Source organism: Cinclus cinclus, unplaced genomic scaffold (assembly GCF_963662255.1).
Source record: "Cinclus cinclus unplaced genomic scaffold, bCinCin1.1 SCAFFOLD_153, whole genome shotgun sequence".
NCBI classification, from domain to species: Eukaryota; Metazoa; Chordata; class Aves; order Passeriformes; family Cinclidae; genus Cinclus; species Cinclus cinclus.
In genome coordinates, this window is record NW_026912143.1 from 1 (window position 1) to 27,753 (window position 27,753).

A 27,753-nucleotide genomic window follows, 5' to 3' on the forward strand; every position below is an offset into this window, starting at 1 on the left:
AAGGCATGTCTTCAATCATTATCATTGCTTATTGCCACTTGTTGGGCCAGCAGATGGCTCCATAACCTACCAATTCTCCTCTGTGTACTGTCGTACCTGCAGTCAGTGTGTGCCATCATCATGCAGTGGCAAAAGAAAAAAGAGGAAGAGTCGGTATGGATCCTAGAGTGGGTTTTCATCTTGCTACAGCCAAGGCGTAGCCTGCAGATTCGGATGGAGCAGATCGGTGAAATCATTTGTAAAGGAAGAGATCACGTTGTAGCCATTTCCAGATCAGAACCAGAAAGGGTTTACCTTCCATTAAAAACAAATGGCTCTTACGTCATGCACCAGCCATGCAATTAGCCTTATTGGGCTATACTGGGACTCTTGACATTAAACTGCCGCCATGCAAGGTGCTCAAGTTAGTGAAAGATTACCAATGGGTCACCATCCCAACGGTCTCTATGATACCATTGAAGAATGCGCACACTGTTTTCACTGATGCAGGAAAAGCATCTCGTACGGCAGCCATAGTGCAGAAACAAGATAAGGAATGGTACAAGCATATCATTCCGGCTCAACAAAACAACTCACTTCAAACTTTAGAGCTGTTAGCAGTTTGATGATCAATGATGCATTGGATCAATATGCTATTGAACATTGTTGCTGATTCTCTGTATGTGGCGGGGTAGTAAATAGAATTGAGGACGTGTTCATCAAGGACACTCGCAGTGAGTGTCTGGGACAACTATTTATGTATCTTCAGCCTGCAATGCCCCTTAGATCAGCATCATATTGTATTATACATATAAGAAATCATCAGGGACAGGATGGTTTAGGCCTCGGAAACGCACTTGCAGATTCTGTAGTTACCATGGTAACCCATGTGATAAAACCGTAAGATAAGTTTAAGACGGCCAGGATTGCACACGAACCAATCCCATCATAATGCCAAAGACCTGAAGAGACAGTCTGGCATATCAAAAAATGAAGCACGAGGAATTGTACAAGCATGCCGACAATGTAATCACCACGGCCCAGGATTAGGGTTAGGAGTTAACCCTCGAGGACTAAAGGCCTTAGAAATATGGCAAATGGATGTGACTCATGTCCTGGAGTTTGGTAGACAAAAATATGTCCCTGCTATGGAGGACACCTATTCTAAATTTATAAGGGCCACAGCCCAAACAGGAGAGAAAGGGCTACATGTTTGTAGGCACTTAACACAGTGCTTTGCTATTATGGGCGTACCACAACAGATTAAGACAGACAATGGTCCAGTTATGCCAGTGACAGAATAAGAAAATTTATGCAGCAATGGGGAATTGAACATCGTACTGGCATACCTAATTCCCCTACAGGTCAGGCTATTATAGAAAGAACTAATCGCACATTAAAGGATTACCTGCAGAAGTTTAAAAATATAAGAGACACAGGGGAAAGATTAAGCAAAACCCTGTTTGTATTAAATCATTTATGTGTGTTTGGGGACCAAGAACACCCACCAGCACTGTTGCATACATAGGAAATCAGGAATGAAATGTGGGTTCAAACGCAGGTTTTTTTATAGAGACCCCAAGAGTGGTATTTGGGTGGGTCCAGCCACAGTGTTGCATCAGGGGCGAGGCTACATGTGCGTTGATTCTCCCGCAGGACCATTATGGGTGCCAGCTAGATGGACCAAGGCAGCTGTGAGAATGCAGAATACGACAGATCGACTGTCAACCGCAGAGAAATCGAATGATGGAGAAGAGTCCTTGATCCCATTGGCCAAGAACTAGCACAGCTGGTTGGTCAGCCCACCCACTGGCTAGCTGATCCTGAGGACCCCTACTTAATTTCTATCTTGGCTGCAATATTTGACGATCAATCAAGTACTAGGCAGCCCCCTTCCCCTTGTGTATGCTGCCAGCATACTTGTCGCTTTTGGACACGCATTTGTTGTGGAAGTTGTAAACGAGACATTTGGCATTCTCAGTTATTAAGGCCTCAAAACAGCTGCTATAGATGTTTTAGCCAACTGTCTCAACTGCATCCTCTTACAGCTCTGTGGCAGTGGTTAGGGTATCCAGTTACCTTAGAAGATGCTTTAAGGTTATATGAAAATAAGGAAGCGCGCCAAAGAGCTCAGTATATATTTAGACTTCACAGATTGGCTAGCCTGCTTAAGCTGCAGAAAGAAACAAAAGTAATAGAAACCAGGTGTGGAAAGATAATCGGTTCTCACATCCAACCTGAAGTGTTACAGGAGCATTTTGAGGCATGTTTTCATGACTGTTGGCATTTACATTATCGCAGGTAGCTGTGCAAGTCCGTTAAAGGCTATAAATCCTAGAGGAAACATCTGGGTTTCATTAGCCCATCAATTAAATATTATCAGGTTTTGTGCCACTTTATCCACCCCCCGATCACCCTTTGTGATGTGCTTAGTAGGGGTGCCTCTGTCAGATGTTAATTGGCCTATGTTTAAAAAGGCAAAACAAGGATTTATGACAAAAAGGCTTTGTGAGAATAAGGACATCCTTATCAAGTGTATGGAAGATTATGACAACTGGGACCACAATTTGCCTGATGGACCTGAGCCACAGGAAATAGAGCTTCAAGATTCATTGAATGCAACATCCTGTGTATGGATAAATAATTTAAAGACAGGGTGCCCCAAAGGTTCAAACAGAGGTTGTCACAAGAGTAATGTCATCACCCCAGTTTCTCCAATTGGCAACTTCTCATTATGGTGTGATCAAACCATAAGACCCCAGAGCAACCCCGTCCCAGGGACCAGTTTCCCAAAAAAATTGCCACCCAGTTGGTTTTTGATTTGCAGAAACCGAGCATGGTCAGGGATTCCCTCCAACCTTGTCCGTGGTCCATGTACCATAGGGCAATCGAGCATGGCCATACTACACATACCCCCAAACAACACACACCGTGTTAGATGGAAACGAGAACTAACACAGGTGATACAACAAGATTGCGACAATGGCATTAGATTATGGAATTCTTGGGAAGTTAATTTATCATCTGTTTTTGTACCTGGTGCAGCTGCTACACAAGCACATAAGACAATACAAAAGCTTAGCTGCTGGGTAGTTAAACAAGCAAATGGAACTAGTAGAGTGCTATCACAACTAGCCGATGATTTATCGTCCGCACAACACGTGATACTGCAAAACAGAGCTGGAATAGATTTTTTTCTACTTGCATATGGTCATGGCTGTGAGGAATTTGATGGAATGTGCTGTATGGACTTACATGACCACTCTAAGTCCATCCATAAAGAAATCCAAGAGTTAATACAGCATTCACGGAGCATTAAACAGGATGTAGGTTTCTTGGGGCAGGAAGGATTAACTGATTGGTTAGGACTTTCTGGGTCGGTAAAAGCCTCTGTAAGACAGGATTGCTACTTCTTTGCATGATTTTAGTTGGCCTGCTGTGTGTTAGCTGCATTGTCAGTTGCATGAAGTACACACTAACCAAGGTTAGTCATGTTATTATTTGTGCAAAGAAAAAATGGGGGAATTGTGGGAGATTGGTTAGGAGCAAGGGGCCATGGGACTCTTGCTGCTCTGCACAATCCTAACATTGAGCTCAAATAAGTCTGTGAATAACCTTGATAGTAGCAAAAAAGGGAAGTGATGTACTGGAGACTGATAAAGAGGTTGCCTTAACAGGATTTAGGAAAACTGCAAGGTTGACCAAGCAGAAGCTTGAGACAGTTATGTCAACCAAAGAAATATGCCACTTTGTTGGGTGTTAAGACAGCTTTGTCCAATAATAATTTAAGCTGCTATACGTGATTTTTACATGTCAGATAATTGACACTATAAAGAGGTACAGTATTTGGCTAAGAAACAGAACAAGTTGCTAATTCCTATTGAGTTGCCTCTTGATTTCCAAACCCATTCCCAGCAAGTGTGGATCCGATGGCCTGGCACATCAGAGCGACAGAAACATACGGCAGTAGTTGATACTGGTTCACACTGCACCCTAAACACCGTCAGAACATGTGCGGGAAGAACCTGTTTCTATTGCTGGGGTGACAGGGGGATCACAGGAATTGACTTTGCTGGAGGCTGAGGTGAGCCTGACTGGGAAGGAGTGGCAGAAGCATCCAATTGTGACTGGCCCAGAGGCACCGTGTGTTCCAGGCATAGACTTCCTCAGGAATGGCTATTACAAAGAGCCAAAGGGACTCAGGTGGGCTTTTGGAATAGCTGCTGTAGAGGCAGAAAACATTAAGTAATTGAACACCTTGCTTGGACTGTCAGAGAACCCATCTGCAGTGGGACTCCTGAAGGTGAAGGAGCAGCAAGTGCCAATTGCCACCTCCACAGTGCACCACCGGCAGTACAGGACAAATGGAGATGCCGTGATCCCCATCCACAAGATGATCCGTGAGCTGGAGGGCCAAGGGGTGGTCAGCAAAACCCACTCACCCTTCAACAGCCCCATCTGGCCTGTGCGTAAGTCTGACGGAGAATGGAGATTGACTGTGGACTATCGTGCATTGAATGAAGTGACTCCACCGCTGAGCGCTGCCGTGCCGGACATGCTGGAACTCCAGTACGAGCTGGAGTCCAAGGCAGCAAAGTGGTACGCCACCATTGACATTGCCAATGCATTTTTCTCCATTCCTCTGGCAGCAGAGTGCAGGCCTCAGTTTGCTTTCACCTGGAGGGGCGTGCAGTACACCTGGAACCGACTGCCCCAGGGGTGGAAACACAGCCCCACCATCTGCCATGGACTGATCCAGGCTGCACTGGAAAAGGGTGAAGCTCCAGAACATCTGCAATACATCCATGACATCATTGTGTGGGGGAACACAGCAATGGAAGTATTTGAGAAAGGAGAGAAGATCATCCAGATTCTGCTGGGAGCCGGTTTTGCCATCAAGAGGAGCAAAGTCAAAGGTCCTGCCCGAGAGATCCAGTTCCTGGGAGTAAAGTGGCAGGACGGGCGGCGCCAAATCCCCACTGAGGTCATCAATAAGATCACCGCGATGTCTCCACCAACCAACAAGAAGGAAACACAAGCTTTCCTAGGTGCCATAGGCTTTTGGAGAATGCACATTCCTGAGTACAGCCAGATCGTGAGCCCTCTCTACCTGGTCACCCGGAAGAAGAACGAATTCCACTGGGGCCCTGAGCAGCAGCAAGCCTTTGCCCAGATCAAGCAGGAGATCGCTCATGCTGTAGCCCTCAGCCCAGTCAGGACGGGACCAGAGGTGAAGAATGTGCTCTACTCTGCAGCCGGGAACAAGGGCTTGTCCTGGAGCCTTTGGCAGAAGGTACCTGGTGAGACCCGAGGCCGACCTCTGGGATTCTGGAGCCGAAGTTCCAGAGGGTCTGAAGCCAACTCCACCCCAACAGAGAAGGAGATCTTGGCTGCTTCTGAAGGAGTTCAAGCTGCCTCAGAGGTGATTGGCACAGAAGCACAGCTCCTCCTGGCACCCCGACTACCAGTGCTGGGGTGGATGTTTAAAGGGAAGGTCCCCTCTACCCACCACGCCACCGATGCCACATGGAGCAAGTGGATCGCCCTCATCACGCAGCGCGCCCGTATCGGAAACCCAAATCGCCCTGGGATTTTGGAAATAATTACAAACTGGCCAGAAGGTGAAAATTTTGGTCTTGCCAATGAAGAGGAGCAAGAACAAGTGACCCGGGCTGATGAAGCCCCGCCATACAACCAACTGCCAGCAGATGAAACTCGCTACGCTCTTTTCATTGACGGTTCCTGTCGCATCGTGGGGATGAACCGGAAGTGGAAAGCAGCCGTATGGAGCCCCACACGACAGGTTGCACAAGCTACTGAAGGAGAAGGTGGATCAAGTCAACTTGCTGAACTCAAAGCCGTTCAGCTGGCCCTGGACATTGCTGAAAGAGAGAAGTGGCCAAAGCTTTACCTTTACACTGATTCATGGATGTTAGCCAATGCTCTGTGGGGCTGGCTGGAAAGATGGAAAAAAGCTAACTGGCAACGTAGGGGAAAACCAATCTGGGCTGCTGATGAGTGGAAAGACATTGCCACTCGGGTAGAGAAGCTACCCGTAAAGGTCCGTCATGTAGATGCCCATGTCCCCAAGAGTCGGACTAATGAGGAGCACCAACACAATGAGCAAGTAGATCAGGCTGCAAGGATAGAGGTGTCACAGATAGACTTAGACTGGCAACACAAGGGAGAGTTGTTCCTGGCTCGATGGGCCCACGATGCCTCAGGTCACCAAGGCAGAGATGCTACCTATAAGTGGGCATGAGACCGAGGGGTGGATCTCACCATGGACAGTATTTCCCAGGTTATCCATGACTGTGAGACATGTGCTGCCATCAAGCAAGCCAAGCGAGTGAAGCCCCTCTGGTATGGGGGGCGGTGGTCCAAATATAAGTATGGGGAGGCCTGGCAGATTGACTACATCACACTGCCTCAGACACGCCAAGGCAAGCGCTACGTGCTGACCATGGTGGAAGCCACCACTGGATGGTTGGAGACCTACCCTGTGCCTCATGCCACTGCCCGCAACACCATCCTGGGCCTGGAAAAACAAGTCCTTTGGAGACATGGTACCCCTGAGAGAATTGAGTCAGACAATGGGACTCATTTCAAGAACAGCCTCATAAACACCTGGGCCAGAGAACACGGCATCGAGTGGGTGTACCACATTCCTTATCACGCACCAGTGGCTGGGAAAGTGGAACGGGGCAATGGGCTGCTTAAAACCACCTTGAAGGCACTGGGTGGGGGGACTTTCAAGAACTGGGAGATTAATCTACCAAAGGCCACATGGTTAGTGAACACCCGAGGTTCCACTAATTGAGCAGGCCCTTCCCAGTCTGAGCCCTTGAGAACACCAGATGGGGACAAGGTTCCAGTGGCGCATATGAGAGGTATGCTAGGAAAAACTGTTTGGGTGAACTCTGCCTCCAGCAAAGACAATCCAATTCGTGGGGTGGTTTTTGCTCAAGGGCCAGGTTGTACCTGGTGAGTGATGCAAAGGGATGGAGAGACCCGATGCATACCCCAAGGAGACCTTGTTTTAGGGTGAACTACCTACAATACTGTGCCTGTATCTGTAATTGTATGGATGTCTATAATTTGAAGATTTTAATTTGATTTAGCATGATGGTAGGGGAAAATTCGGGGTGGAAAATGTTGGGGGTTGGTTCTCTCCCTTTTTCCCTCTGTGGAATTTTCCCCATTGTCATGCTAAGGTACCTGTTGACTGGGCCCTGGTGACAAGGGGGAGGGGACGGGAGGGAAGAGGTAAGCCCCGCGAGATTCAAACAGCCAGAAGAGGAAGAGGAAGGCTGGGCCTCGGCCCATTTCCCCCGTGGAGTTCCGACGAGAAGGACGATCGCCGCCTGTGTCCCATCCCTGCCATCCCAGCGTCAGGAAACCACCATCGGACACTGCCCGGCTGTCTTCTCGCTGTAACCTGCCACCATCCAGCACTCTGCTGAGCACTCGGACCCACACTGTGAGCAGAGGGCTCTCTCCATCTCTCTCTCCCCCTGGGACAGCGCTGCCATCACCCCCAGCCCTCCTGCAGCTCTGCGGGACCTGCCCGCCCCCAGCACCGGGAACTGCAGCTCAGGGAAAAGGTGCCTGCAGCCAAAAAACACTGGGACTGAGTTACTGTTCTGTTTGTGGGTAATTTCATAGCTGTTGTTGTTCTTGTTTGTCGTGTTAGATATACCAGTAAAGAACTGTTATTCCTACCCCCATATCTTTGCCTGAGAGCTCTCTTAATTCCAAAATTGTAATAATCGGAAGAATCACATTTTTTTTTCAGTCCAAAGGGAAGCTTCTGCTTTCCGTAGCAAACACCTGTCTTTCAAAGCAGGACAGAAGGTTTAGGCTCAGCTCTGAGCACATGCAGCACAGCCTGAGCATGAGAACAGTGGGGCAAAGCAGACTGGAGCCTCCTCCAACTGACCGGTGGTTTCTGCTTTCTCTGTCCAGAGTGCCAAGATCTGATCAGATGGTGCTTATCCATGCTCCACATGGAAAGGCCCTCATTAGAAGACCTGTTTTGTGACCCTTGGATGCAGCAAATTCACCTGCCATAGAAGAAGGGAGAGAGCCACAGGCACACTTGGATGCAGGGCTCTGGTAAGTTCCAGTTGCACACAGGCCTTGGCAATCAGAAGCAAAGAAGCCCAGACTTTTTTGTCCTGCCTGTGTCACTGCACAGGGGTCATCAGGTGGGAACACACAGCCCTTGAGCTGCTCTGCCCAGCACTGGTGGCCACCATCTGAGCTGCTTTGGCTTGTCCTGGTTCACTGACAGCTGGGGCCTGGGCAGAACACTGAGAGCCTGGTCTCACCCCAGGGAAGGAGAAGGAGCCCCTGGAGAAGCTGTAGCAGGTGGGGCTGCTGCTGCTGGAGACAGTGAGGATGACATCAAGGATGACAACCTCTTCCTCCACCTGGCCACTGGCAAGCTGAAGATGGACTTGGATTCTGGCACCTTCTTCAAAGCCAGGCTCCACAGTGAATTTACAGATGAGTCCAGACCCAGGGGGATGCTCCCAGATTTGGGCATTGCACAGCCTGGCCAGGAAGCAAAGGTTCCCCCTTTGCTGGGGAGGATAAAACTGATTCTTCTGTCATCTGCCAAGCTGCCCTTTGGCAGGGCCAGGGGGATGGGCTGGGGTGGGTACGAAATGGGAGTCAGCTCCTGGCCCTGCCAACAGCCCCCAGCACCCACCGTGCCCCGGGCTGGGGCAGCCAGCACGACACAAACAAAGCCCCATGGTGGGAGTGAGGTGGGACTCCAGAACTGGGCATGGCTGCTTTCCTTGGCAGGCAAGGAAGGGCTTGTGCTGCTCCACTGCCCTTGCTTGCTTTGGGATCACCATGACTTGTGGGGCCAGTGCAGGGGAAAAGGGAGAAAGCATGGGCTTCTCTCACCCGTGGGTGGGTTTTTCCCTGGCATCTAGGGTTGGGCCTTCCTCAAGTGCCTGACAGAGATGAGATGTTTTACCATTTTTCTTTTCTCCCCTTCTGGACTGTAATCTATTTTCATTAATTTGTTGATTCTTTCTCTAAAGGAAGTGTTCCAGGTGGGCTCCAGTGTGGATCAGGAAGTGCTCGGGACCAGCTGCGCCATGGATGTGCTGTGCCCTTGGAGAAGGCTGAGGACATCCCTTGGGACCAGCTTTTCTTCCAGCAGCGATGGCATGAGGTGGGTCCCCATCTTCTTGTCACGGTGGGATGAGAGCTTTTGGGAGATGGCAGCGAGCACAGGAGCATCCTGCTGTGGCAGCTGCTGAGGAGGTGGATGTGCCATGGCTGGCTGCAGGCTGGGCACATGTCCTGCCCTCCTGCTCTGCTGCCCAAGGCAGCAGTGATGGCCACTGCTCTGGGCACGGCCAGCATGGCCTGGGCACCGTGGCAGCTGGGACAAGGGGCACAGGAGCCTTCAGCTGACGGGCAATTTCTGGTTTCCCTCCTTGCAGCCGGGCCCTGTGGATGCTGAGGCTGCTCTGGGCTCTGCCAGGGCTCTGCTGCAGCTCAGCACCAGGCTGGAATCAGCCAAAGGAGAAATGGAGTGACCTGCAGCAGAGACTTGCTTGAGCATTTCAGCAACGCAGCTCAAGTTTGCAGAGTGTACACCTCCAAGGGAAAACAAGACATCCTCCAAAAAGTAAATTTGTTCAATATCTTCTGAAATGAAATCAATCTGGGATGACCCCAAATGATATTTTTCAGCCTGCTCAAGCTGTAGCTCAGTCCTTCTCTGAACAGTTCTCTCCCCCAACTGCCTTTTGCTTCACAAGCTTGGGGCAGACAGTGGAACCAGGGCTGAGGTGCATGGGGAGCACCCAGAGCTGTGGCTTGCACTCAGTGTTTGCAAGTGTTGTGTTCTCATCTCCTGCAGCCTGTGGGGAAAACAGCCTGTGCTGCCAGGCCAGCACTGCCCCTCTGGGCAGGGACAAGGCTGAAGGGCTTTCCCATTCCAGAGGAGCCAGCACTGAGCCTTGGCAGGGCCTGGCAGGGCTGGACACAGGTCTGGCTCCTGTCCAGGACTCACTGCCCACCCACCCCCATTGTGCTCCCAAGGACAGAAGGGTCTGTCTGTGCCAGGGGCTCTGGGATGTCTCTATATCCATGGACAGAAAGGTCTGACTGTGCCAGGGGCTCTGGGATGTCTCTGTATCCATGGACAGAAGGGTCTGTCTGTGCCAGGGGCTCTGGGATGTCTCTGTATCCATGGACAGAAGGGTCTGTCTGTGCCAGGGGCTCTGGGATGTCTCTATATCCATGGACAGAAAGGTCTGACTGTGCCAGGGGCTCTGGGATGTCTCTGTATCCATGGACAGAAGGGTCTGTCTGTGCCAGGGGCTCTGGGATGTCTCTGTATCCATGGACAGAAAGGTCTGACTGTGCCAGGCTATCCATATTGTCTTTGTACCTGTGGGACCAACATGGAGAGGGAAAAAGTCAGTCACGTTGCTTGCACACCCCTTCCTTTCTATTCCATACACATCCATGCACACCCCCATGTATGGATATATTAAAAGGATAGGGATGGACAGAGATTTCCCACAGAGCTCTAACTTTGGCATAACTCACCTTGTAAGGCAGTGGACCGGGGATTTGTTCCCCAGCTTTGTGAGTAGGTGTCCAAGAGCTGAAGGGAGCAGCATTTGGGAGGAGTTTCAGGATTTCTAGGCAGGAAGTGGAGCTGACAACCGTCTGCATAAATCGCTGGATTCACTGCTGGGATGGGCTGCTATTAATTGAGGAATATGGCACAATGGAGACATGAGACTTGGAAAAATCCCAGTCGTCGTGGATTTGTGCCAAGGGGGTAGCTGCAGAAACACTTTGTGTCTGCTCTGGGGACACAAGGTCCAAGGATCTGCAGTGTCAGAGGGTGACTGTGGCTGGTGGCAGGTGAAGCCCCGTTTCATGACATCCCAGAGTGGAACAGGACAAAGATAAAAGCACCCACAACCTCACTGATGAAGTCTTTCTGATGCTGCACATCCTATAGGAAAAGCTGCTGTCACCCAATCCATTTGGAGTTATCACATTAATTTTCAATACTTGAGGTTACAGTTTCAAACTGCAGTGTTTTTACCCTCAAAACACAATCATGCACAATCCATAATTCAATTTTCTCTTTCTTCAACCACAATTAAAAATGACTTAATATTGCAATCAAATCCCAAAATCTTTTAAAAAAGGATGCTGAGGTCAGTAATATGGATCCATGTCATCAGAACTTTCACAAAGCAAATAATTTAGTTGTCTTTTTAAAAAACATCAGATACTAATTAATCCAAAGTTACAGAAGATTTTTCACTACACATTGGGGTCTATATTTTCTCTTCATTTTCACTTTTCTTTTTGTTCTTTTTTCCTTTTTTCTTTTTTTTTTTTTTAACACAGAGAACACATCCTAAGAAAGGAATGTACAGCAAAATGAGATGCATTTCTGATAAACAATGAAAATTTAGGCTCCTCCTCTGTTTACTTTTGTCTGGATACTCTGAAGAAAAAAATGTAGCAGAGAGCAGCAGAGGTGTAAAGTGGTTGCTTTGGACTAAACTGGAGTTTAGCACTGGTGACATCCTGATCCAGTCACGAGTTGCAGAATCCTTGTGCAGATCTCAAGCCCTGTGTTTGCAGGCACAGCACCTGCAGCTCTGACACAGCAGTGCATGAGAACAGCTCTGCTATTCCCCCAGAGAATCGGGGCTCTGCCCAAGAACGAGGTGCTACAGTCCTTTGCTCCTGGTTCCCGTGTGGAGCAGCTCCTTCCCGCTGGCTGAGCTGCTCAGGCAGAGCCCGGCAGCTCCTGGCCCTGCAGGGCTGAGGCTTTTCCCCCTTGCTGGGCACAGACTGATGGAGCAGCACTGCTGAGCACGGGGACACAGCGAGGGACCAGGAGCAGCTGCCTTTGTCCACCTGCAGCTCCAAGGCCCAAGCTCTGAGCAGACAGGGCTGGAAGGGACTCGCAGGCTCCCTGTTTGCTGGGCTGCCCCCCTTGTGCCCGGCCCAGCTCTGTGTGGGGCAGAGGGAGAACAAGGGGCAGCTCCCTCCCAGCTCCCAGCCCCAGCCCAGGGACCCCTCTGGCCCCGGGGCTTGGGGCACTGTCAGCACCCTCTGCTCCAGCCACCGCTTCTGCTGGCACTGACAGCAACACCCAAACTGTGGCTGATCCCGAGGGAGCAGCAGCAGTGCCTGCATCTGATCCCTGACTCTGGGGCACGGCTGGACAAACGACACCCACAGCAGCAGCAGCAGCAGCAGCAGCAGCAGCACATGGACCTGACTTTGAGCACAGCCCCTGGCACTGTTCCCTCCCGTGTGCAGTGGTGTCACAGCAGCCTGGGGCACCTGGGAGCCCTCAGTGCCAGCAGGGACTGGAGATGGCAGCCCTGGGCTCCTGGAGGTTGTGCAGGGAACAGAGGTGGGGACTGCCTCTCCATGTGGAGCTTCCAGATGGAAAAGGCTGCTGTGACCAGGCAGCTGCAAGGGCAGAGAAAGGAGGGGCTGGAGCCCTTGATTTGTGCCAGTTCCACAGTCCTGGGGAGCAGCCACTGAGCACAGGGGGAACAGAGGGCACAGCAAGAGGGACAAAACCAGTCAAGGTCAGAGACAGGAAAGAGCCAGAGCTGGGAGCAGGAACAGCTGCTTCATTGCACCCTTGGACAAAGCTCTTGGCTGAGCTTTCAAAGTGCTGAAGGGCATGAAGGGCAGAGAGGTGACAGCAAACCATGCTCCTGTTTGCACAGCCTCCCCTCTCAGTGTCCCAGAAGGATTTGGATGAACTGTATTCTTCTCTCTGAGTTGTCACATTCAGCATGAGCAGCTTAGCCCCAGGAGCTAAAGCAGCTGAAGCTTTAGGCCACAAGAGCTGACCAAGAGGGAACTTTTGGACCCCCAGGTTTAGGATGGCCAGCAGTTGGGATGTGTCCCAAGGAGGCTGTGCCAGCTTCTCTGGAAGGTCCCGTGCCCTTCCAGCTACGGCTGTGTCAGCAGCCCTGGGGGCTCCTTCTGCTGCCCTGAGCCCGCAGAGCAGGGCAGTGTTTGCTGGTGGTTAGAGCTGCTCATAAACATCCTGTCAGGCTGCCTTAAACACTTGGGGCGAGGGATTCCTTCCAACCTGGGCCACTTTGGGTGGGCTGAGGGTGTCCCCAGGGCAGGTGGCAGTGTGTGCAAGGGCCTTTGTGACACAAAGCAGCACGGTCACCATGGCATGGAATGGGACACGGTGTCAAAGGACCCTTTGTGACCTGTGCTGACATAGGAGCTGGCAGTGACACAGCCACACCACAGTGCTCGGAGCAGGCGACGGGACAGGACGCGCCGGAGCGGTGCTGTGAGGAGCCCCCACACAGCGCACTCGTTCGTGTCTGACCCGGAGCTTTTCTGAGGAGTTATTCCTGCAGGTGACCTCGTGGCAAGGCTGTGGGACTTGGTGGCCTGTGGCCTTCCCGAGGCTTCTCTTTTGCAGGTGCACTCGCGGCCGGACCGTGGGACTTGGTGACCAGAATTGCTTATGAGGAGTCTCCTGTCCTTGTGGCAGGAGCCCTCAAGAGCAGAGTGCAGGACTTGCTGTCCTGCAGCCTTCCTGAGGCAACTCTGTCGTGGGTGTCTTCAAGGCACAACTGCACGACTTGTTGCCTCACAGCTTTCCCAAGGCATCTCTCTAGAAGGTGCCCTTGAGCCAGACTCTGACATGGCGGGCAGATTTCTCAGCCTGTTCAATGTTTGCAGAGGGAAAAAAGAGAAAGGCCCTGGAGTATCCCCAGAACAACCACCTGAGGAGCTGGAGCAGTTCCAGCCAATGCAGGATGGTGAGTGGCACAGCTGGGCCACAGGGCTAATGGCTGCTGCCAGCAGGGCTCCATCCCACCCCATCCCATCCCATCCCATCCCATCCCATCCCATCCCATCCCATCCCATCCCATCCCATCCCACCCACTGTGGACATGGCCAGGGACAGGACAGAAGAGGGGCTGGGCAGACACCCCGCAGCAGCCGTGCTCCATCCCCTGGGGCATCCCGGGGCTGTCCCTGCCTGGGGAGCGCAGGGCTGGGCTGTGTTCTCTGGCCTCTCCCACAGCCCCTCAGCTCTGGCTGCACTCGCTCTTACCCAGGAGCAGCCACGGACCGGACACAAGAGCAGGAACCCACCCACGGCCGCTTCCGCACAACACTGAAGGTACCTGCAGCCATCCCTACCTGGGCTGGGCCTGCTGTCACTGCTCAGCCCAGCACAGCGCTTGGAGCATTGCATGGAACTTGCCTCTCTTCCCTGTCCTTTGTTCTCCTGCAGAGGTTCCAGAAGTTCCTACGCATTCGACGTAGGAAGACCAGAACCACAGCTACAGAGGGCACAGCTGAGCCTGACTCCAGGCTGACCGAGCTCCAGGCAGAGCCAGATGTCAGCCCAAATTCACCTGAGTGCTCAGAGGGCTCTGACACTGCAAGGAATGATGGCAGGGCAAAGGCTGACATGGCAGAGACTGAGGACATGGCCAGCACTGCAGAGACTGAGGGCATCACAAATACTGACACCACTGCCACTCTGAGTCAGGAACTCATTGGGGACTATTTCAAGGAGCCCTGTGTTTCTTCCCAGCCAAACGTAAGCAGCCTGAGGCCAGGGCTTGAGGCCTCACAGGAGTGCATGCCCACTCACGCCATGGTCACTGGGCCCCCTCAGTCTTTGAGGCCAGCACAGTGTGGCAGGGAGAGAAGCACTTCTTAGGGGCAGCTGGGGAGTGTCTCCCATGGACAGTGCTCCAAGTCTTCCCCACCTCCTCCAGGTGCCAGCCATGGTGAAAAGCATCCACCAGAGTCTCGTGTCCCATGCCACTGTGGGTGTCAGGCTGCGCACTGACATTTGGAGGCTGGCTGGAGAACACCCTGCTGACGTGGTGCTGACCCTCCTGCGCTGTGCCCCAACGTGTGACAGGTACGGGGTCCACGTGCCTTGAGAGCTCAGGGCTCAACAGCCTTTAGGGCCCATGGCCCTGTACAGCCTGTCCAGTGGGGTCTGCCAGACAGGCACAGAGCTCCAGGACCCTCAGGCTCCTCTGTTTGCTCAGCCTGCTGCCATGCTCCCTCCCTCCCCCTCAGGGCATTGGGGCTCTGTCACCTGGGCCCCACAGCTGTACAGGGCATGGTCCTGTGACTGAGACCCCCTGACACAGAGCTGTGATCCCACAGAGCTGCTGCAAGGATGTGGAGAGCCATAGGCTTGTCAGGACCAACAGTGGAGAAGGTGCTGCCCACACTGCTCTGTGTGATGGAGGATTGGCCTCTGCACAGCATGAGCACCTCTGATGGAGACAACAAAGACGTGTTTGCCCTGGCTATGAGTTTCTGGAACTGGCCTCTGCTCGCTCTCCAGTCGCCTCTCCAGCAGCTCTCCATCCTCTCCGTGCCTCAGGCACTGGGCTGAAACCTGGGCTAGGGACAGGCTCAGGGGGCACTGGGCCCACTGCTCCCCCTGCGTCTCCCCTCGGGCCCTGCCCCATGGACAGCTCAGCCCTGAGCACTGTCTCGGGCTGCTTCTTTTGCAGGCTACTCTGGTGATCTGGCTAATTGTGCCTCAGTGCCAGAAGGCAATGATCCTTTATTCCTCCCGCCTGTTTGTGGCTCTGCTCTTCCACGTTGTCATCACCACACAGCAGATGCCAGAGGAAGTTGATAACTTCTGGACAGCGTGCCGGGAGGAACATCGCCTTCCCAGCCAGCCCAACATGTCCCAGTCCTCCTGTCCTTCCCATGCCCTTGTGGCCAGCACCAGTGCTCCCAGTGTGACCTGGACTTTGCTCTGCACTCAGGTTTGCGGTGCAGGCCATGAAGGCTCTGCTCTTCTGTCTGCACTATGACCCTGAGGTGATGGCCATGGAGCGCAAGCGTGGCTGGGACACGCTGCTCTGTGCTGACACCCAGCACTATGCCGTGGGTCTGCTGGCCAGGTGAGACCCCCATTTCCCCTCTGTCCCCGACATTTGTGCTCTGTGCCCGGGGTGCCCCACACAGTCCCTGTGCTCATGGGCCAGAGGGATTTGTCACCAAGGGACAGCCAAGCAGACTGGAAAAGGCTGGGAGAGGAGGTGCCCAGAAGGAGCAGCCTCCCAAAATGCCCACATCAGCTCCAGGGATGCTGGGCAAAGACTGGATCTCTGTGACTCAGTCCTGAGAGAGGTTTGCCTGCCCACCTCAGTGTCTTGGTGCCTTTTCCCCCATCAGGCAGATGCGCCATGCCTCCCTCTCCGTGTGTTCTGGGATTGCACGCCGCCTGCTTGGCTGGCTCAGCAGGGAAGAGCCACGCTGGGATCTGCCTTTCCTGGCATTCCTTGTGGAGGTGAGCCCGATGGCCAGCGCTGCCTCTCTGAGCTGCCTCCCAGCTCTCTGTGGTCATCGTCTCAGCTGCCTGGGACAGTGCCCGTGCCCTGTGCTGCTGTCTGGGCCCAGCCCTGTGCGGATCTGGGCTCCTGCTGGCTGGGTCCCCTGTCACTGCCCTGTGCCTTCCAGGTCCTGGACTGCTTGGATTTGACTCACTGTGCTGACAGCATCCTTGAGCTCATGTCAAGGCATGTGCAGAGCAAGTGCAGGGAGAGGCGTCGCCTGGCGCTCCGAGGCCTTGTGGTGCTCAGCAAGGATCCCTCAATGGTGAGAAGGGGACAGCGGCTGAAGCTGCGCTGGGGAAAGCAGCCCCTTGGGCTGGCTGGGCTTCAGGAGCTGAGGCAGATGCTCCCAGCTCTCCTGCCTCACCTCCCTGAGTTCTTTGGGACAGGCCTTTGGCCTCTGGGCCCTGCAGTTGGGGTTGCAGTGCCAGGGCAGTATTGGTGGTGCTGTCGTTCGTGGCTTCACAGCACAACCTTGTGTTCCACACAGGCCCTAAAAATGTGTAGCCTGTCTCAAAGCCTTTTGGAGCTGCTGGGTGATGCAGATGGAGAGGTGGTTGGCATGAGCCTCCACGTGTTCACCAATGTGCTCCAGGACAAAGACATCCTGATATCCAGCACCACCGCCCTGAAGCTGGCCCAGGCACTCCTGGCCCTCTTTGACAACGTAAGGCTCAGAGTCCTCAGCCACGGGCACGGGCTGCTGCCCAAAAACTTGGTGCCCTGTGGATTATTTGGGCTGTTGTTCAGGGGCTGCAGTAGTTGGTGCTGAGGTTTTTTCCTTTCCTCCAGGACAACAGCCACATGCAGCTGCTCTCCCTTGACCTCTTCTGCAAGGTGATGGAATTGGTAGTAGATGAGGGAAAAAAGCCCCTTAAGTCAACTGTGTGCCAGAGCCTACTCCCACTTTTATTGCACTATCATGATGAAAATCGACGTGTGGCAGAGGTGAGGACTCGTGGGCTGCTGGTGCATCCCTGGGAGGGGGCTCGGCTGCCTCCTGCCCTGGCACCTCCCGGGCTGCAGCCTCCTCCAGGCCTTGGCACAGGGACACGGGTCCTGTGCCCTGAACTGCGCTGCCATCTCCACATCTCTGCTGCTCTCCAGGCCTCTCGGGCAACGCTGCATTGTGCGACCAAATTCCTGAAGAAGAGGAATCTGGAGCAGCTGCTGAAGAAGGAGCAGCTGTGGAAGTTGGCCGAGTGCCTGGTAAGGACGGCCTGGAAGCCCCAGGCTCAGGCTGGAGAAGCCCCCTGAGCGCGGTGCTTGCTGTGTGGGGCTGGCAGCTGTGGCCGTGCCCAGTGCTGCACCCAGGGGCCGCACGGGCTCTGCTCCAGGCTCCCGTGGCCCCGAGCCGGGTGCCGACGGAGCCCCGGCCCAGCGGGGCCGCGGGGCGGGTGGGCACCGCGGCTCCCCGGGCAGCACCCGGCCCTCTGCCCCTGCAGAGCCCGGCGCCAGCGGCTGCCGGCCGCGCCTCAGGGCTGGGCGGGCAGGGGAGGCCGGGGCCGGGCGCCTCAGGGCAGCGCCTGCCAAAGGGGCAGAGCCCGCCCCGACCCTTCCCTGCCTGCCGCCGCTCTCCTCAGCTGGCGGAGGACAGGAGCCGAGCGGCCCAGCACCTGCACCAGGCCCTGCCGTACCTGCAGAGCCCCCAGGAGCCCCTGCGAGAGGCGGCCATCAGGTTCATCGGTGAGCCCGGGGTCCCTCCCCACCCACCACGGCTCGGCCCCGGCCCCGGCTGCTGCCCCGGCGGCGCCATCCGGGCCCGGCGCCGTGGAGCCCCGGCTGCCCTTGGGGCTGCTGCTGCCCTCTCCCAGCCGTGCCCTTCCTTGGGTGTCAGGAGGTGGCGAGGGCCCGGGCTGAGCCCTGCCGGGCCAGGAGGGCGAGTGGCCACAGGGCTGGCAGCGCCGCTGGCAGGGAGCTGTGCCGCTGGGGCAGTGACAGGCTCTGTGTTCCCAGGGCTCGCCGGGCAGAGCTTGAGGGGGCAGAAGGAAGAGCCCCAGGTGCTCAGGGAGGGTGAGTGAGGGCAGCGGGCTGTCAGCGGGGCTGGTGGGGGGAGCTGCAATCCCTGGGCAGGGAGCTGCAATCCCTGGCCCGGCTGTGGAAGGTTTCACTCACTGTGTGGATGAACGGTGGTGTGGATGGAGCACACAGAGATTTCAGGGACATGGGTGGGGGTATTCGTGGCCAACACCTTGCAGCTGATCCCCTTGGCCCTTCCTCTGTATTGGCCATGGAATAAGCTAGGTGGGATGGCCCTAGCAGGAAGGTCACCTTGGATTCCCACAGATCTGGGCTCTGACCATGGCTCCTTTCCTCTCTCTTCCAGTCTTTCAAGCCCTGATGACAGATGACAGCCCGTCCCAGACAAACGTAGGAATTCAAGATACACTCAATTGAAGAGCTGCAGAACCATGCTCATCTGCTGGCTCAGAAGAACCAGCATCCCTTTAAGCTCTCCAGATGCCATGGAAGATGAGGCAACCTTGAGACCAGAAGAGACCAGCTGGAGCTCCAGGCACAGCTGAGCCTGTTGAAGTTCATGTGGCTTCAGCCCTCTCCCTGCTTGTACATAGCTCTCTCCCTCCAGCCTTCAGACACTGCCCATCCTCTCATCTTCCCTCCACTATCTCTCCCTTTTCACTGCTCCCTCCCTCCAGCCCTCACACTGTGCCCATCCCTTTTTTCTCTTATGCCTCATTCCACCCTTTTCACTGCTCCCTCCCTCCAGCCCTCACACTGTGCCCATCCCTTTTTTCTCTTATGCCTCATTCCACCATTTTCACTGCTCCCTCCTTCCAGCCCTCACACTGTGCCCATCCCTTTTTTCTCTTATGCCTCATTCCACCCTTTTCACTGCCCCCTCCCTCCAGCCCTCACACTGTACCCATCCCTTTTGTCCCCTCCATTTATTCCCTTTGCTTTGACCCCCATCAAAAAAGAGTTTGGCTTCTTCACTTTGCCTGCATCTCTGTGGAGCTCAAGCGCCGCAAATCCGGAGCCCTGGGACACATGGGCTCTTCCTGCCGTTCTCTTCCACGCTGTGTTTTGTGCAGAGATGCAGAGGAACAAGGGCAGATCAGGCTGGAAATATCTCTCTGCTAAAGGTCCAGTTCCACAACACTGTGGAGTTAAAGGTCTTGCTGAGCACTCTTGGAGGCCCTGGGTTTTAGAAGAGCCACTCCACCTGAGTATGCTCTGAACCCAACTGGGACGGATTCCATGGCAAGCATCCACAGAGGGCAAAGGAGACTGGAATGCTGCAAGGTTTCAACACCAGCTTCCTGAAAGCACAGCAATGCTCCATCCCTGCCCAGGTCAGGAAGAGGGCAGAACCAGAGACCATCAGGGCTTCTCAAGGAGCGTTGGGTGTGCCAAAGGACAAATGAAGCAGCAGCACAGTGCCTGAGACTCGGACGCGTGACCGTGCCAGTGTCCAGAGCGCTGTCAGGCAGTGCTGGGATCCTGAGTGCGGTTCTGGTCCCCACAAATGAGGAATCACAGCCCCTGCCCCAGACCCAGTCAGAAAGCCAAGCAAGTGAGACCAGAGGGAGGGCACCCTTCCAGTCTCTCTTGGGCATGGCTGCAAAACAGCCCCTGCTTCTTCTTCCTCCACCTGTGATTGGGGTGTGCTGATGGCAGAGCCAGCCAGGTTGTGCTCTGTGTGCCAAAGCCTGTTGAGAGCGGGAAGGAAAAGTGCTGCGTGCAGAGCAGAATCCTGTAAAGTGCTGGCAAGAGCATCCTGCAGGAGCAGGGCTCTGGTCTCTGGCCAGGAACAGCCTGGTTTTGCTGCCATGAACGCAGGCAGGACTCCAGGCAGGTGAAGAGGCAGCGGGCAGCTTGTGTTTGTAGAGGGCCTGGGGCTGCATATCTGAACCTCCGCCTGGAAACACACTTGGGGGAATGTGACCTAGAGCTGGAGTGCCTGTTCTGCAGCCCTCAAGGCTCTTGGCCAGCCCAGGGCATGTGCCACCTGCCAGGGACAGCTCTCAGCCTGCCTGGCAGCTCCCCATGGACTGTGGGCAGAAGTTGGAGGTGGAAGGAGCCACCCCCAGCAGGGCAGATTCCTCCTGCTCTGGAGATGCTGCTGCCTGGCCAGGGCTGCTCTCAGCTCCCTCCTCAAGGCAAGGCAAAGGGGCTGTCAGGTGTGTCTGTGTCCCTGAGACTCCTGCACTGTCCCACGGGGCATCAGCAGATGTGCCTCAGATCTGCCTCACAAAGTGCCTCCTCCTCAGCCTGCTCTGCCTACAGACAGCAGCAGCAGCACCTTGGCTTGCAGCATCTCAGTTTATCTGAGCTGCCCTTCAGGCCCTGCTGCCAGGGAGATGCCCCTGGGCAGTGCCCTGTGCTGGGAGGGGTCTGCAGGGCAGAGCTGAGTCCCCAGGGCTGGGCTGGGCTCTGGCAGCACTGGCAGGGACAAGATTTGGATAGAGACCAACAGCTCCCAGTAGGAACAACTCCAGGCAGCAGAGAGCCAGACTATAGCTAGATATCCCTCCATGTCCAGATGCACAAGGAAAGAGAGGATGTTTCAGAGAAAATGCTTATTGAACTGGAGTCTTCAAAAAGTCCACTTTATTTCTAAAGAATGCTTATGTTCACGCTGAAATAGAGGAAGGTATAATCAGGAAATGGCACCTGTGTGGGACAGTTAGGTCTGACTGCACTGGGGTACAGGGAGCTCTGTTTTCCCTCTGGGCTCCCTAGTGTTCAGACTGAGAGTGATGCTGAAAATGATGCAGTAACTCAGCAGCAAAAACCTAAACTTAAAAATAAAAATGTATAGTGAGGTTTCCCCATAGGAAGATAAGTAGTTTTGACTGGATTCCAGAAATTATTCCATAGGATTGAATGAGAGATATTGCTCCAAGCTTGTCAATAACTTCTTTGAACAGCCCACAATGCCCAGAGTGCAGAAATGTCCAAGAGCAGCTCCATCAGGCACTTCCTCCTGCTGGCATTGGCAGACACGCGGCAGCTGCAGCTCCTGCACTTCTGCCTCTTCCTGGGCATCTCCCTGGCTGCCCTCCTGGCCAACGGCCTCATCATCAGCGCCGTAGCCTGCGGCCACCACCTGCACACCCCCATGTTCTTCTTCCTGCTCAACCTGGCCCTCACTGACCTGGGCTCCATCTGCACCACTGTCCCCAAAGCCATGCACAATTCCCTCTGGCACACCAACAACATCTCCTACTCTGCATGTGCTGCTCAGCTGTTTTTCTTCGTGTTCTTCATCTCAGCAGAGTTGTCCCTCCTGACCATCATGTGCTACGACCGCTACGTGTCCATCTGCAAACCCCTGCACTACGGGACCCTCCTGGGCAGCAGAGCTTGTGCCCACATGGCAGCAGCTGCCTGGGCCAGTGCCTTTCTCTATGCTCTGCTGCACACAGCCAATACATTTTCCCTGCCCCTGTGCCATGGCAATGCCCTGGGCCAGTTCTTCTGTGAAATCCCCCAGATCCTCAAACTCTCCTGCTCACACTCCTACCTCAGGGAACTTGTTCTTCTTGCTGTGATTGTCTGTTTAGCATCTGGGTGTTTTCTTTGGTGTTTTCTCCTATGTGCAGATCTTCAGGTTTCATGCTAAGGATCCCCTCTGAGCAGGGACGGCACAAAGCCTTTTCCACCTGCCTTCCTCACCTAGCTGTGCTCTCCCTGTTCCTCAGCATTGGGACATTTGCTCACCTAAAGCCCCCTCCAATCTCATTCCCATCCCTGGATCTGTTCCTGTCAGATCTGTACTCGGTGGTGCCTCCAGCCCTGAACCCCCAAATCTACAGCCTGAGGAAACAGGAGCTCAAGGATGGTCTGAGAAAAATCATTGTTCATGCTTTCAGAAGCAAGAAACTCTCATTCTCCTTTCTAGCTCTTACGATGTTACTCTTTAATGCCCACTCTGTGTCCTGTGTATTTTTTTTCTTCTGGCACATGTAATGTATTTTTGTGTGTTTGTTAACAGGAAAACCTTGGTCTCTAACACTTTCATCTCAGTATTTGCATTTGTAGTGCAAATTTCAGACTATATAGTCCCAGAGCTGTATTATATACGCGGTTACACAAAATAAAGAACTCTGTATTGCCATGTTTGCCGTGACATCTTTCCTCCATGACTTCTCTGGAGCTACAGGGTCGGGGCCTCAAGGCAGAGCTGGGGAGAAAAAGGAACCCCAGTGCTGTTCACTGCCAGGGAGCCCCAAGGCTTCAGCTCCACAACCTCCTCGCTATGCAGCACACAGAGGGGGCACAGGGTGCAGGAGAGATGGCCGAGGGCTGGGCAGGGCTGGCAGGGCCAGAGGCACCCAGGCCTTTGTCCCCTGGGCTCGGGCAGGGCCTCTGCAGGCCCCACAGAAGGAACTTTCCTGGCAGGGGCCGCACTTTGCTTCTGCCTCGGCCCTCCCTGAGGAGGCTGGCAGGGCTTGCAGGCTGATGCCATTTGTCCTTGCTGCCCCTGCCATCCCACTGCCCCAGCAACAGCCCCGAGCCACCCGTGAGGGACAGGCCCTGCTGTCCCAGGCCTGGGCTCAGCCTTGGCCTTTCTGCTTCCTCCAGCCAGCCCAGGCCTTGCTCAGCATTGCAGTTCCCTGCTCACAGCCTTTGGCTCCTGCAATCCTGCCCTCAAGGATCTGCTCTCCCCAGGCCCTGGGGAGCCTTGGGCACTCCCTGCCCTCACTCATGGCGGCCACTGATGCTCCAAGGCACTTGCAGTTTTGCTGCTGACTCCTGCAGCAGCTTCTTCAACCTTCTCTCAGTGCCTCAGGCTCCTGCCATCAGCCCCAAATCCCCAAATCTGGGCATCATTAAAATACACAAAGGCCTTGGGAGCTCTTTGTCTTCCTTCCATTGTCCTCAAGTCTCCAGGGCTTGTGCAGCTGCTTGCAGTCACTTTGGAGTTCTGTTAAGGAGGGAGATTCCAAAGTGCACCTCATGATTTTTGGTTTTAATCCAGGGCATATTATTTTTATTTTTCAGCTCATTGCAGAGGAGATAGAAAAATGATAGATCACTCCCCAGGTGATGTTGATGCTGAATGTCTCCTTAGGAGATCTGGGCACAGAGAAGAATGATCCCTTTCAGGGCTGACCCTGTTTGGACATCCTGCTCCTCACCCCAACCTCACCGTGTCTGACATTGCTCATCTGGGACTGATATCCAGAAACATAAAAATTCCCTATAAATTTATTCTTATAATTACACTTTAATAAATAATAAAATTATAAATATTTTTTCTATATAAAAGGAAATATTATCTGTTTACCATTTAATAAATTTAAAATAATTAAATTTAATAAATGACATTATTTTTCTATTTCTAAAAATATTATTTTTGTTGCCTAATTTTCATATTTATATTAAAATCTATACATTTTTAGCAACCAGAGATATTACTGGTCATGGGTTCTAAGTACCACAATTCCATTAATTATTGCCTCTTCTTTTCTCCCTCCTTATGCTAATTAGTCTTTTTTTCAGTCCTCTTATAATACTTTTTATCATTTTCACATTCAGAGTAAAAAAGGCCACTTGGGGATCCATGGAGACTTTTCTGGGGCACAGTTGGGGATGATTTGGGTCTGGGGAGGGAATTTAGAGAGAACTTGAGGGTCTGGAGGACACTTCAGGGAGCCGGGTGGGCACTGGGCAGGGCACTGAGGGATTCTGACGGACACCTCGGCGTCCGGGGCAGCTCTTGGGGGTCCAGGGGGGAAACTTGGAGGTCAGGGAGGGGAATGTGGAGCCCTTCGGGGTCCGGGCGGGCACTTGGGGGGCTCGAACGGGGCTCTCTGGGGCGCGGGGCATGATGGGAGTTGTAGGCGCGGGTAGAATACTGTTCAGTGGAGCCGCGGAGCATCACGGGAGTTGAAGGCGCAGCTGCAATGTCTCTCTGTCGGGCGCGGTGCATGACGGGAGCTGTAGTCCCGGAAGTGTCTCGGACGGGGCATTTGGGGTCCGGGAAGGCTCCTGGGGAACACTTTTGAGTCCGAGCTGTGACTGGAGGTGCTCAGGGTGGAACGTGTACGGTCCGGGAGCATTTGCGGGGAGCTTGGGGAGGTCTAACGGGGCCCTTTAGGGCGCAGGATACGGCAGGATTTTAAGCGTGGACCTGTGTTATGATTTGATGCGGAGCCGCGGGAGGTGACAGATGAATTCGCAAAAGTGATTGTAACGGGAATCTGTGGGGCTGGGAGCATCCAGGGAATCCGGAGCCGCTTTTGGGGGCTTCTGAGAGGATGGTGAGGGGGCACTTCGGGATCCTGGAGAGTGTGGGGGCGCTTATGGGACATGAGGGGAGGGGGCAGATAGCGGAGTTCTGTGGAGCGCGGGGCATGATGGACGTTGTAGTCCCAGCTCCAATGGGGCTCTATGGGGCCGCGGTGCATGATGGGAGTTAGAGGCAAAAAGGAAAGATGGCGCCGTCGCCAGGCACCGCCCCCAGTCCCCGATCCCCGGCGCTGATTGGCTGCGGGCAGTGATGGGCGGGGGCGGGAGCAGCCCATTGAACCCCTCCAGTCCCTCCCAGTACAGCCCAGTTCATCCCTAGGACAGTTCAATACAACCCCAGCACCTCTCCAGGCCCTCCCAATACACCTGAGTTCATTCCTACTCTCTCCCAGTTTTCCCCAGTGTCATCCCCACGCTGTTCAGAGTGTCTCCAGTTTGTCTCAGTATACCCCAGTATCACTCAAAGTATTCAAACTTGGCTCCAGTATTGCCCTGTCTTAGTCCCGGTATGTCCCAGTGTGTTTTTGTGTCCGCCCACAGTCCATCCCAGTCCACCCAGATTCCCCCTCAGCATTCCCAGTGTTCCCCAGTATGTCCCAGTCCTCCCCAGTATTTCCAAGGAATATTGAACTTCTCATGGTTTCCATGGCACCCAAACCCAGCAGTGGGGTCAGTGCAGTGTCCATGGCCACAGCCCCTGGCAGTGCCCAGTGCAGGTTGGGATGATGATCCACCCTCACAGCTGGCCCAGGGCAGCTCTGCAGTGGTTTTGGTGGCACCTTGGGCTGGCACACACCTGAGAAGTGTGTCTGATTGCAGTGGGGGAAATTAGAAGATTGCTTCAAGAAAAGAGGAAAACCCCTTTGCCAGACCTCCTGAGGAGTGACCCTGGATCAGTATCGGTCACTGAATGCTGCAATCACCTCTGCTCTCTAGAGGACAGTAGAAAAAGACAGCACTTAAACAGGAATGTGCATTTCTTAGAAGCTCTGTGAAATCTTTCTCCATAAGTGGAGTTGAAACTTTCCTCATGAACTGCAGCAGACCAGAGGGAAATCAAGGCACAGCTGTGGTTTGTTAGGAAACCTCTCAAGAACTCCAAGTCAGAATCGAACTCCAAAGTTTCTTAAAAGTTTTAATGGGTCCCACTGAGGGACACAACTGAGAAAGTGTGCCCAGGTTGCAGTCAGAACAGGAAATTGGAGGCAGAGATGACAGGAGGGGACAAAGAGAAGCCAAGTCTTGGTGGCCTGGGGCACAGCAGGGTCTGTGCCACCAAGGGCTGTGAGCAGACACCTTGTCCTGAGCCACTGGGGCCTCCTGGCACAGCCCCAGCAAGGCTGGGCACTGTCAGCCCTTGTCCTGCCCTCAGCATGCCCCCACATGCCAGTGGCCTCAGGGATCTGCTGGGACCAGTCCCTGGGGAGCCTTGGTCAGGAATGGCCCTGGGGGCTCCTTCATGCTCCCAGGGACTGCAGGTTTTTCCATGGACTTTCGGTTTTGCTCTTATCTTGGAGTCTCTGAGAGCTTTGTGCAATCATGGCCTCCCATTCTCTGCTTAAATTAGTCTCTTGAGAGCCTTTGTCAGTAACAACACTCAGTGGGCCTCATGGGATCTTAAAGATACTTCAATTTTTGAGGTACTTTCCTTTGTCCTTTGTTCTTTAAGTCTGGGAGGTTTTTGTGCAATCATGGCCTCCAGTTCTCTCCTCCAAGGAGTCCAAGAGAATCCTGTGTTGGGGATGGACCTCAGTGGCACCCATTAATGCTTTGAGACACTTTGGGTTTTTCTTCTGACTCTCACTCTTTGAAAGATAACTTCAAATCTCCTCTCATGCCCTGAGGTTCAAGGGCTCAGCACCAAATGCACCACGGGGCTCACTGGGATCAAAGAACTCCTGACAAACCACGGCTCTGCCTTGATTTCCCTCTGGTCTGTTGCAGTTCATCAAGAAGGTTTTCAAATCCACTTAGGGAGAAATATTTCAAAGAGCTTCTAAGAAATATCCATTCCTATTTTGAATGAATGGTTTTTAATACTGCTCTGTTTAGAGCAGAGTTGACTGCAGCTCTCTGTGACTGATATTGATCCAGGGTCTCTCCTCAGGAGCTCTGGCCTGCTCAGAGGAGCTGTGACTTGAGGTCTGACCCGGTGTGGATAACCTTGCTCCATATTCCCCAACTCCATCCTGTCTGTCCTCCCTCATCTGGGACGAGCTTTGCTTGCAGAACTGGCTGCACTGAGACAGAGACAGGATTTTCCTTTTATTTTTTAGAAGAATCTAGAATTCCTAACTTTCAGCATTAAAAACAGGGTCACTCCTCAGGTGTGTGCCAGACCAAGGTGCCACCAAGGAGGTTCCCCTTCCCTAAGGCAGAACCCTGGAAAGAATGTTTGAGACCTTTGAATTCCTTGGTTCCCTGAGGCCTTGCAGTGTCAAAAAGGTCTCTTGGTTCCATGAGGTTCATCGGTGTCACCATGGTCTCTCTTTGGTTCCATGAGGTTTATTGGTGTCACCATGGTCTCTCTCCTTGGTTCCAGGAGGTTCATTGGTGTCACCATGGTCTGTCTCCTTGGTTCCATGAGGTTCATTGGTGTCACCATGGTCTCTCTCCTTGGTTCCAGGAGCCATCACAATGTCACAACAGCCCCCTGGTTCCATGAGGTTCCTGCAGCAGGACTTCCCCTGTGGCACAGCAGAGCTCATCTGTTCTGTCCATCAGCTGGGCCATCACTCAGGGCATCTTCCCCCTCTCAGCAATTGCTGAGATAACCCAGGCTGGACATCTGTCCTGTGCTGAGTTATCTCTGGTGCCAGGGAGGTGGAATTCCCAGCTGCTCATGAACATCCTGCCTTGAGAGCAGACTGAAGGGAGGGAGATAAGCCTTGAATTTCTGAGAGACACACACTTCACTTTTCAAACTATTAAATCTACACAAAACTTACAACATACAAAACTCTTCTGCATAGTCCCTGGAAACAGGTAGGGCTTCACTCCCAAATCTGGATGCATCTTCATGGTTCCTTTTCTGGAAGCTGAGTGAAAGGGCTCCATGTGCACTCCCTCATCAGTTTAGTGGTAAGTTACATTGACTCCTGATCTCTGCTATTTCTTCACTGGCTGTAATAGAGGTAACTTTATTGTGCACTGTGTTTGTAGTTCTGTT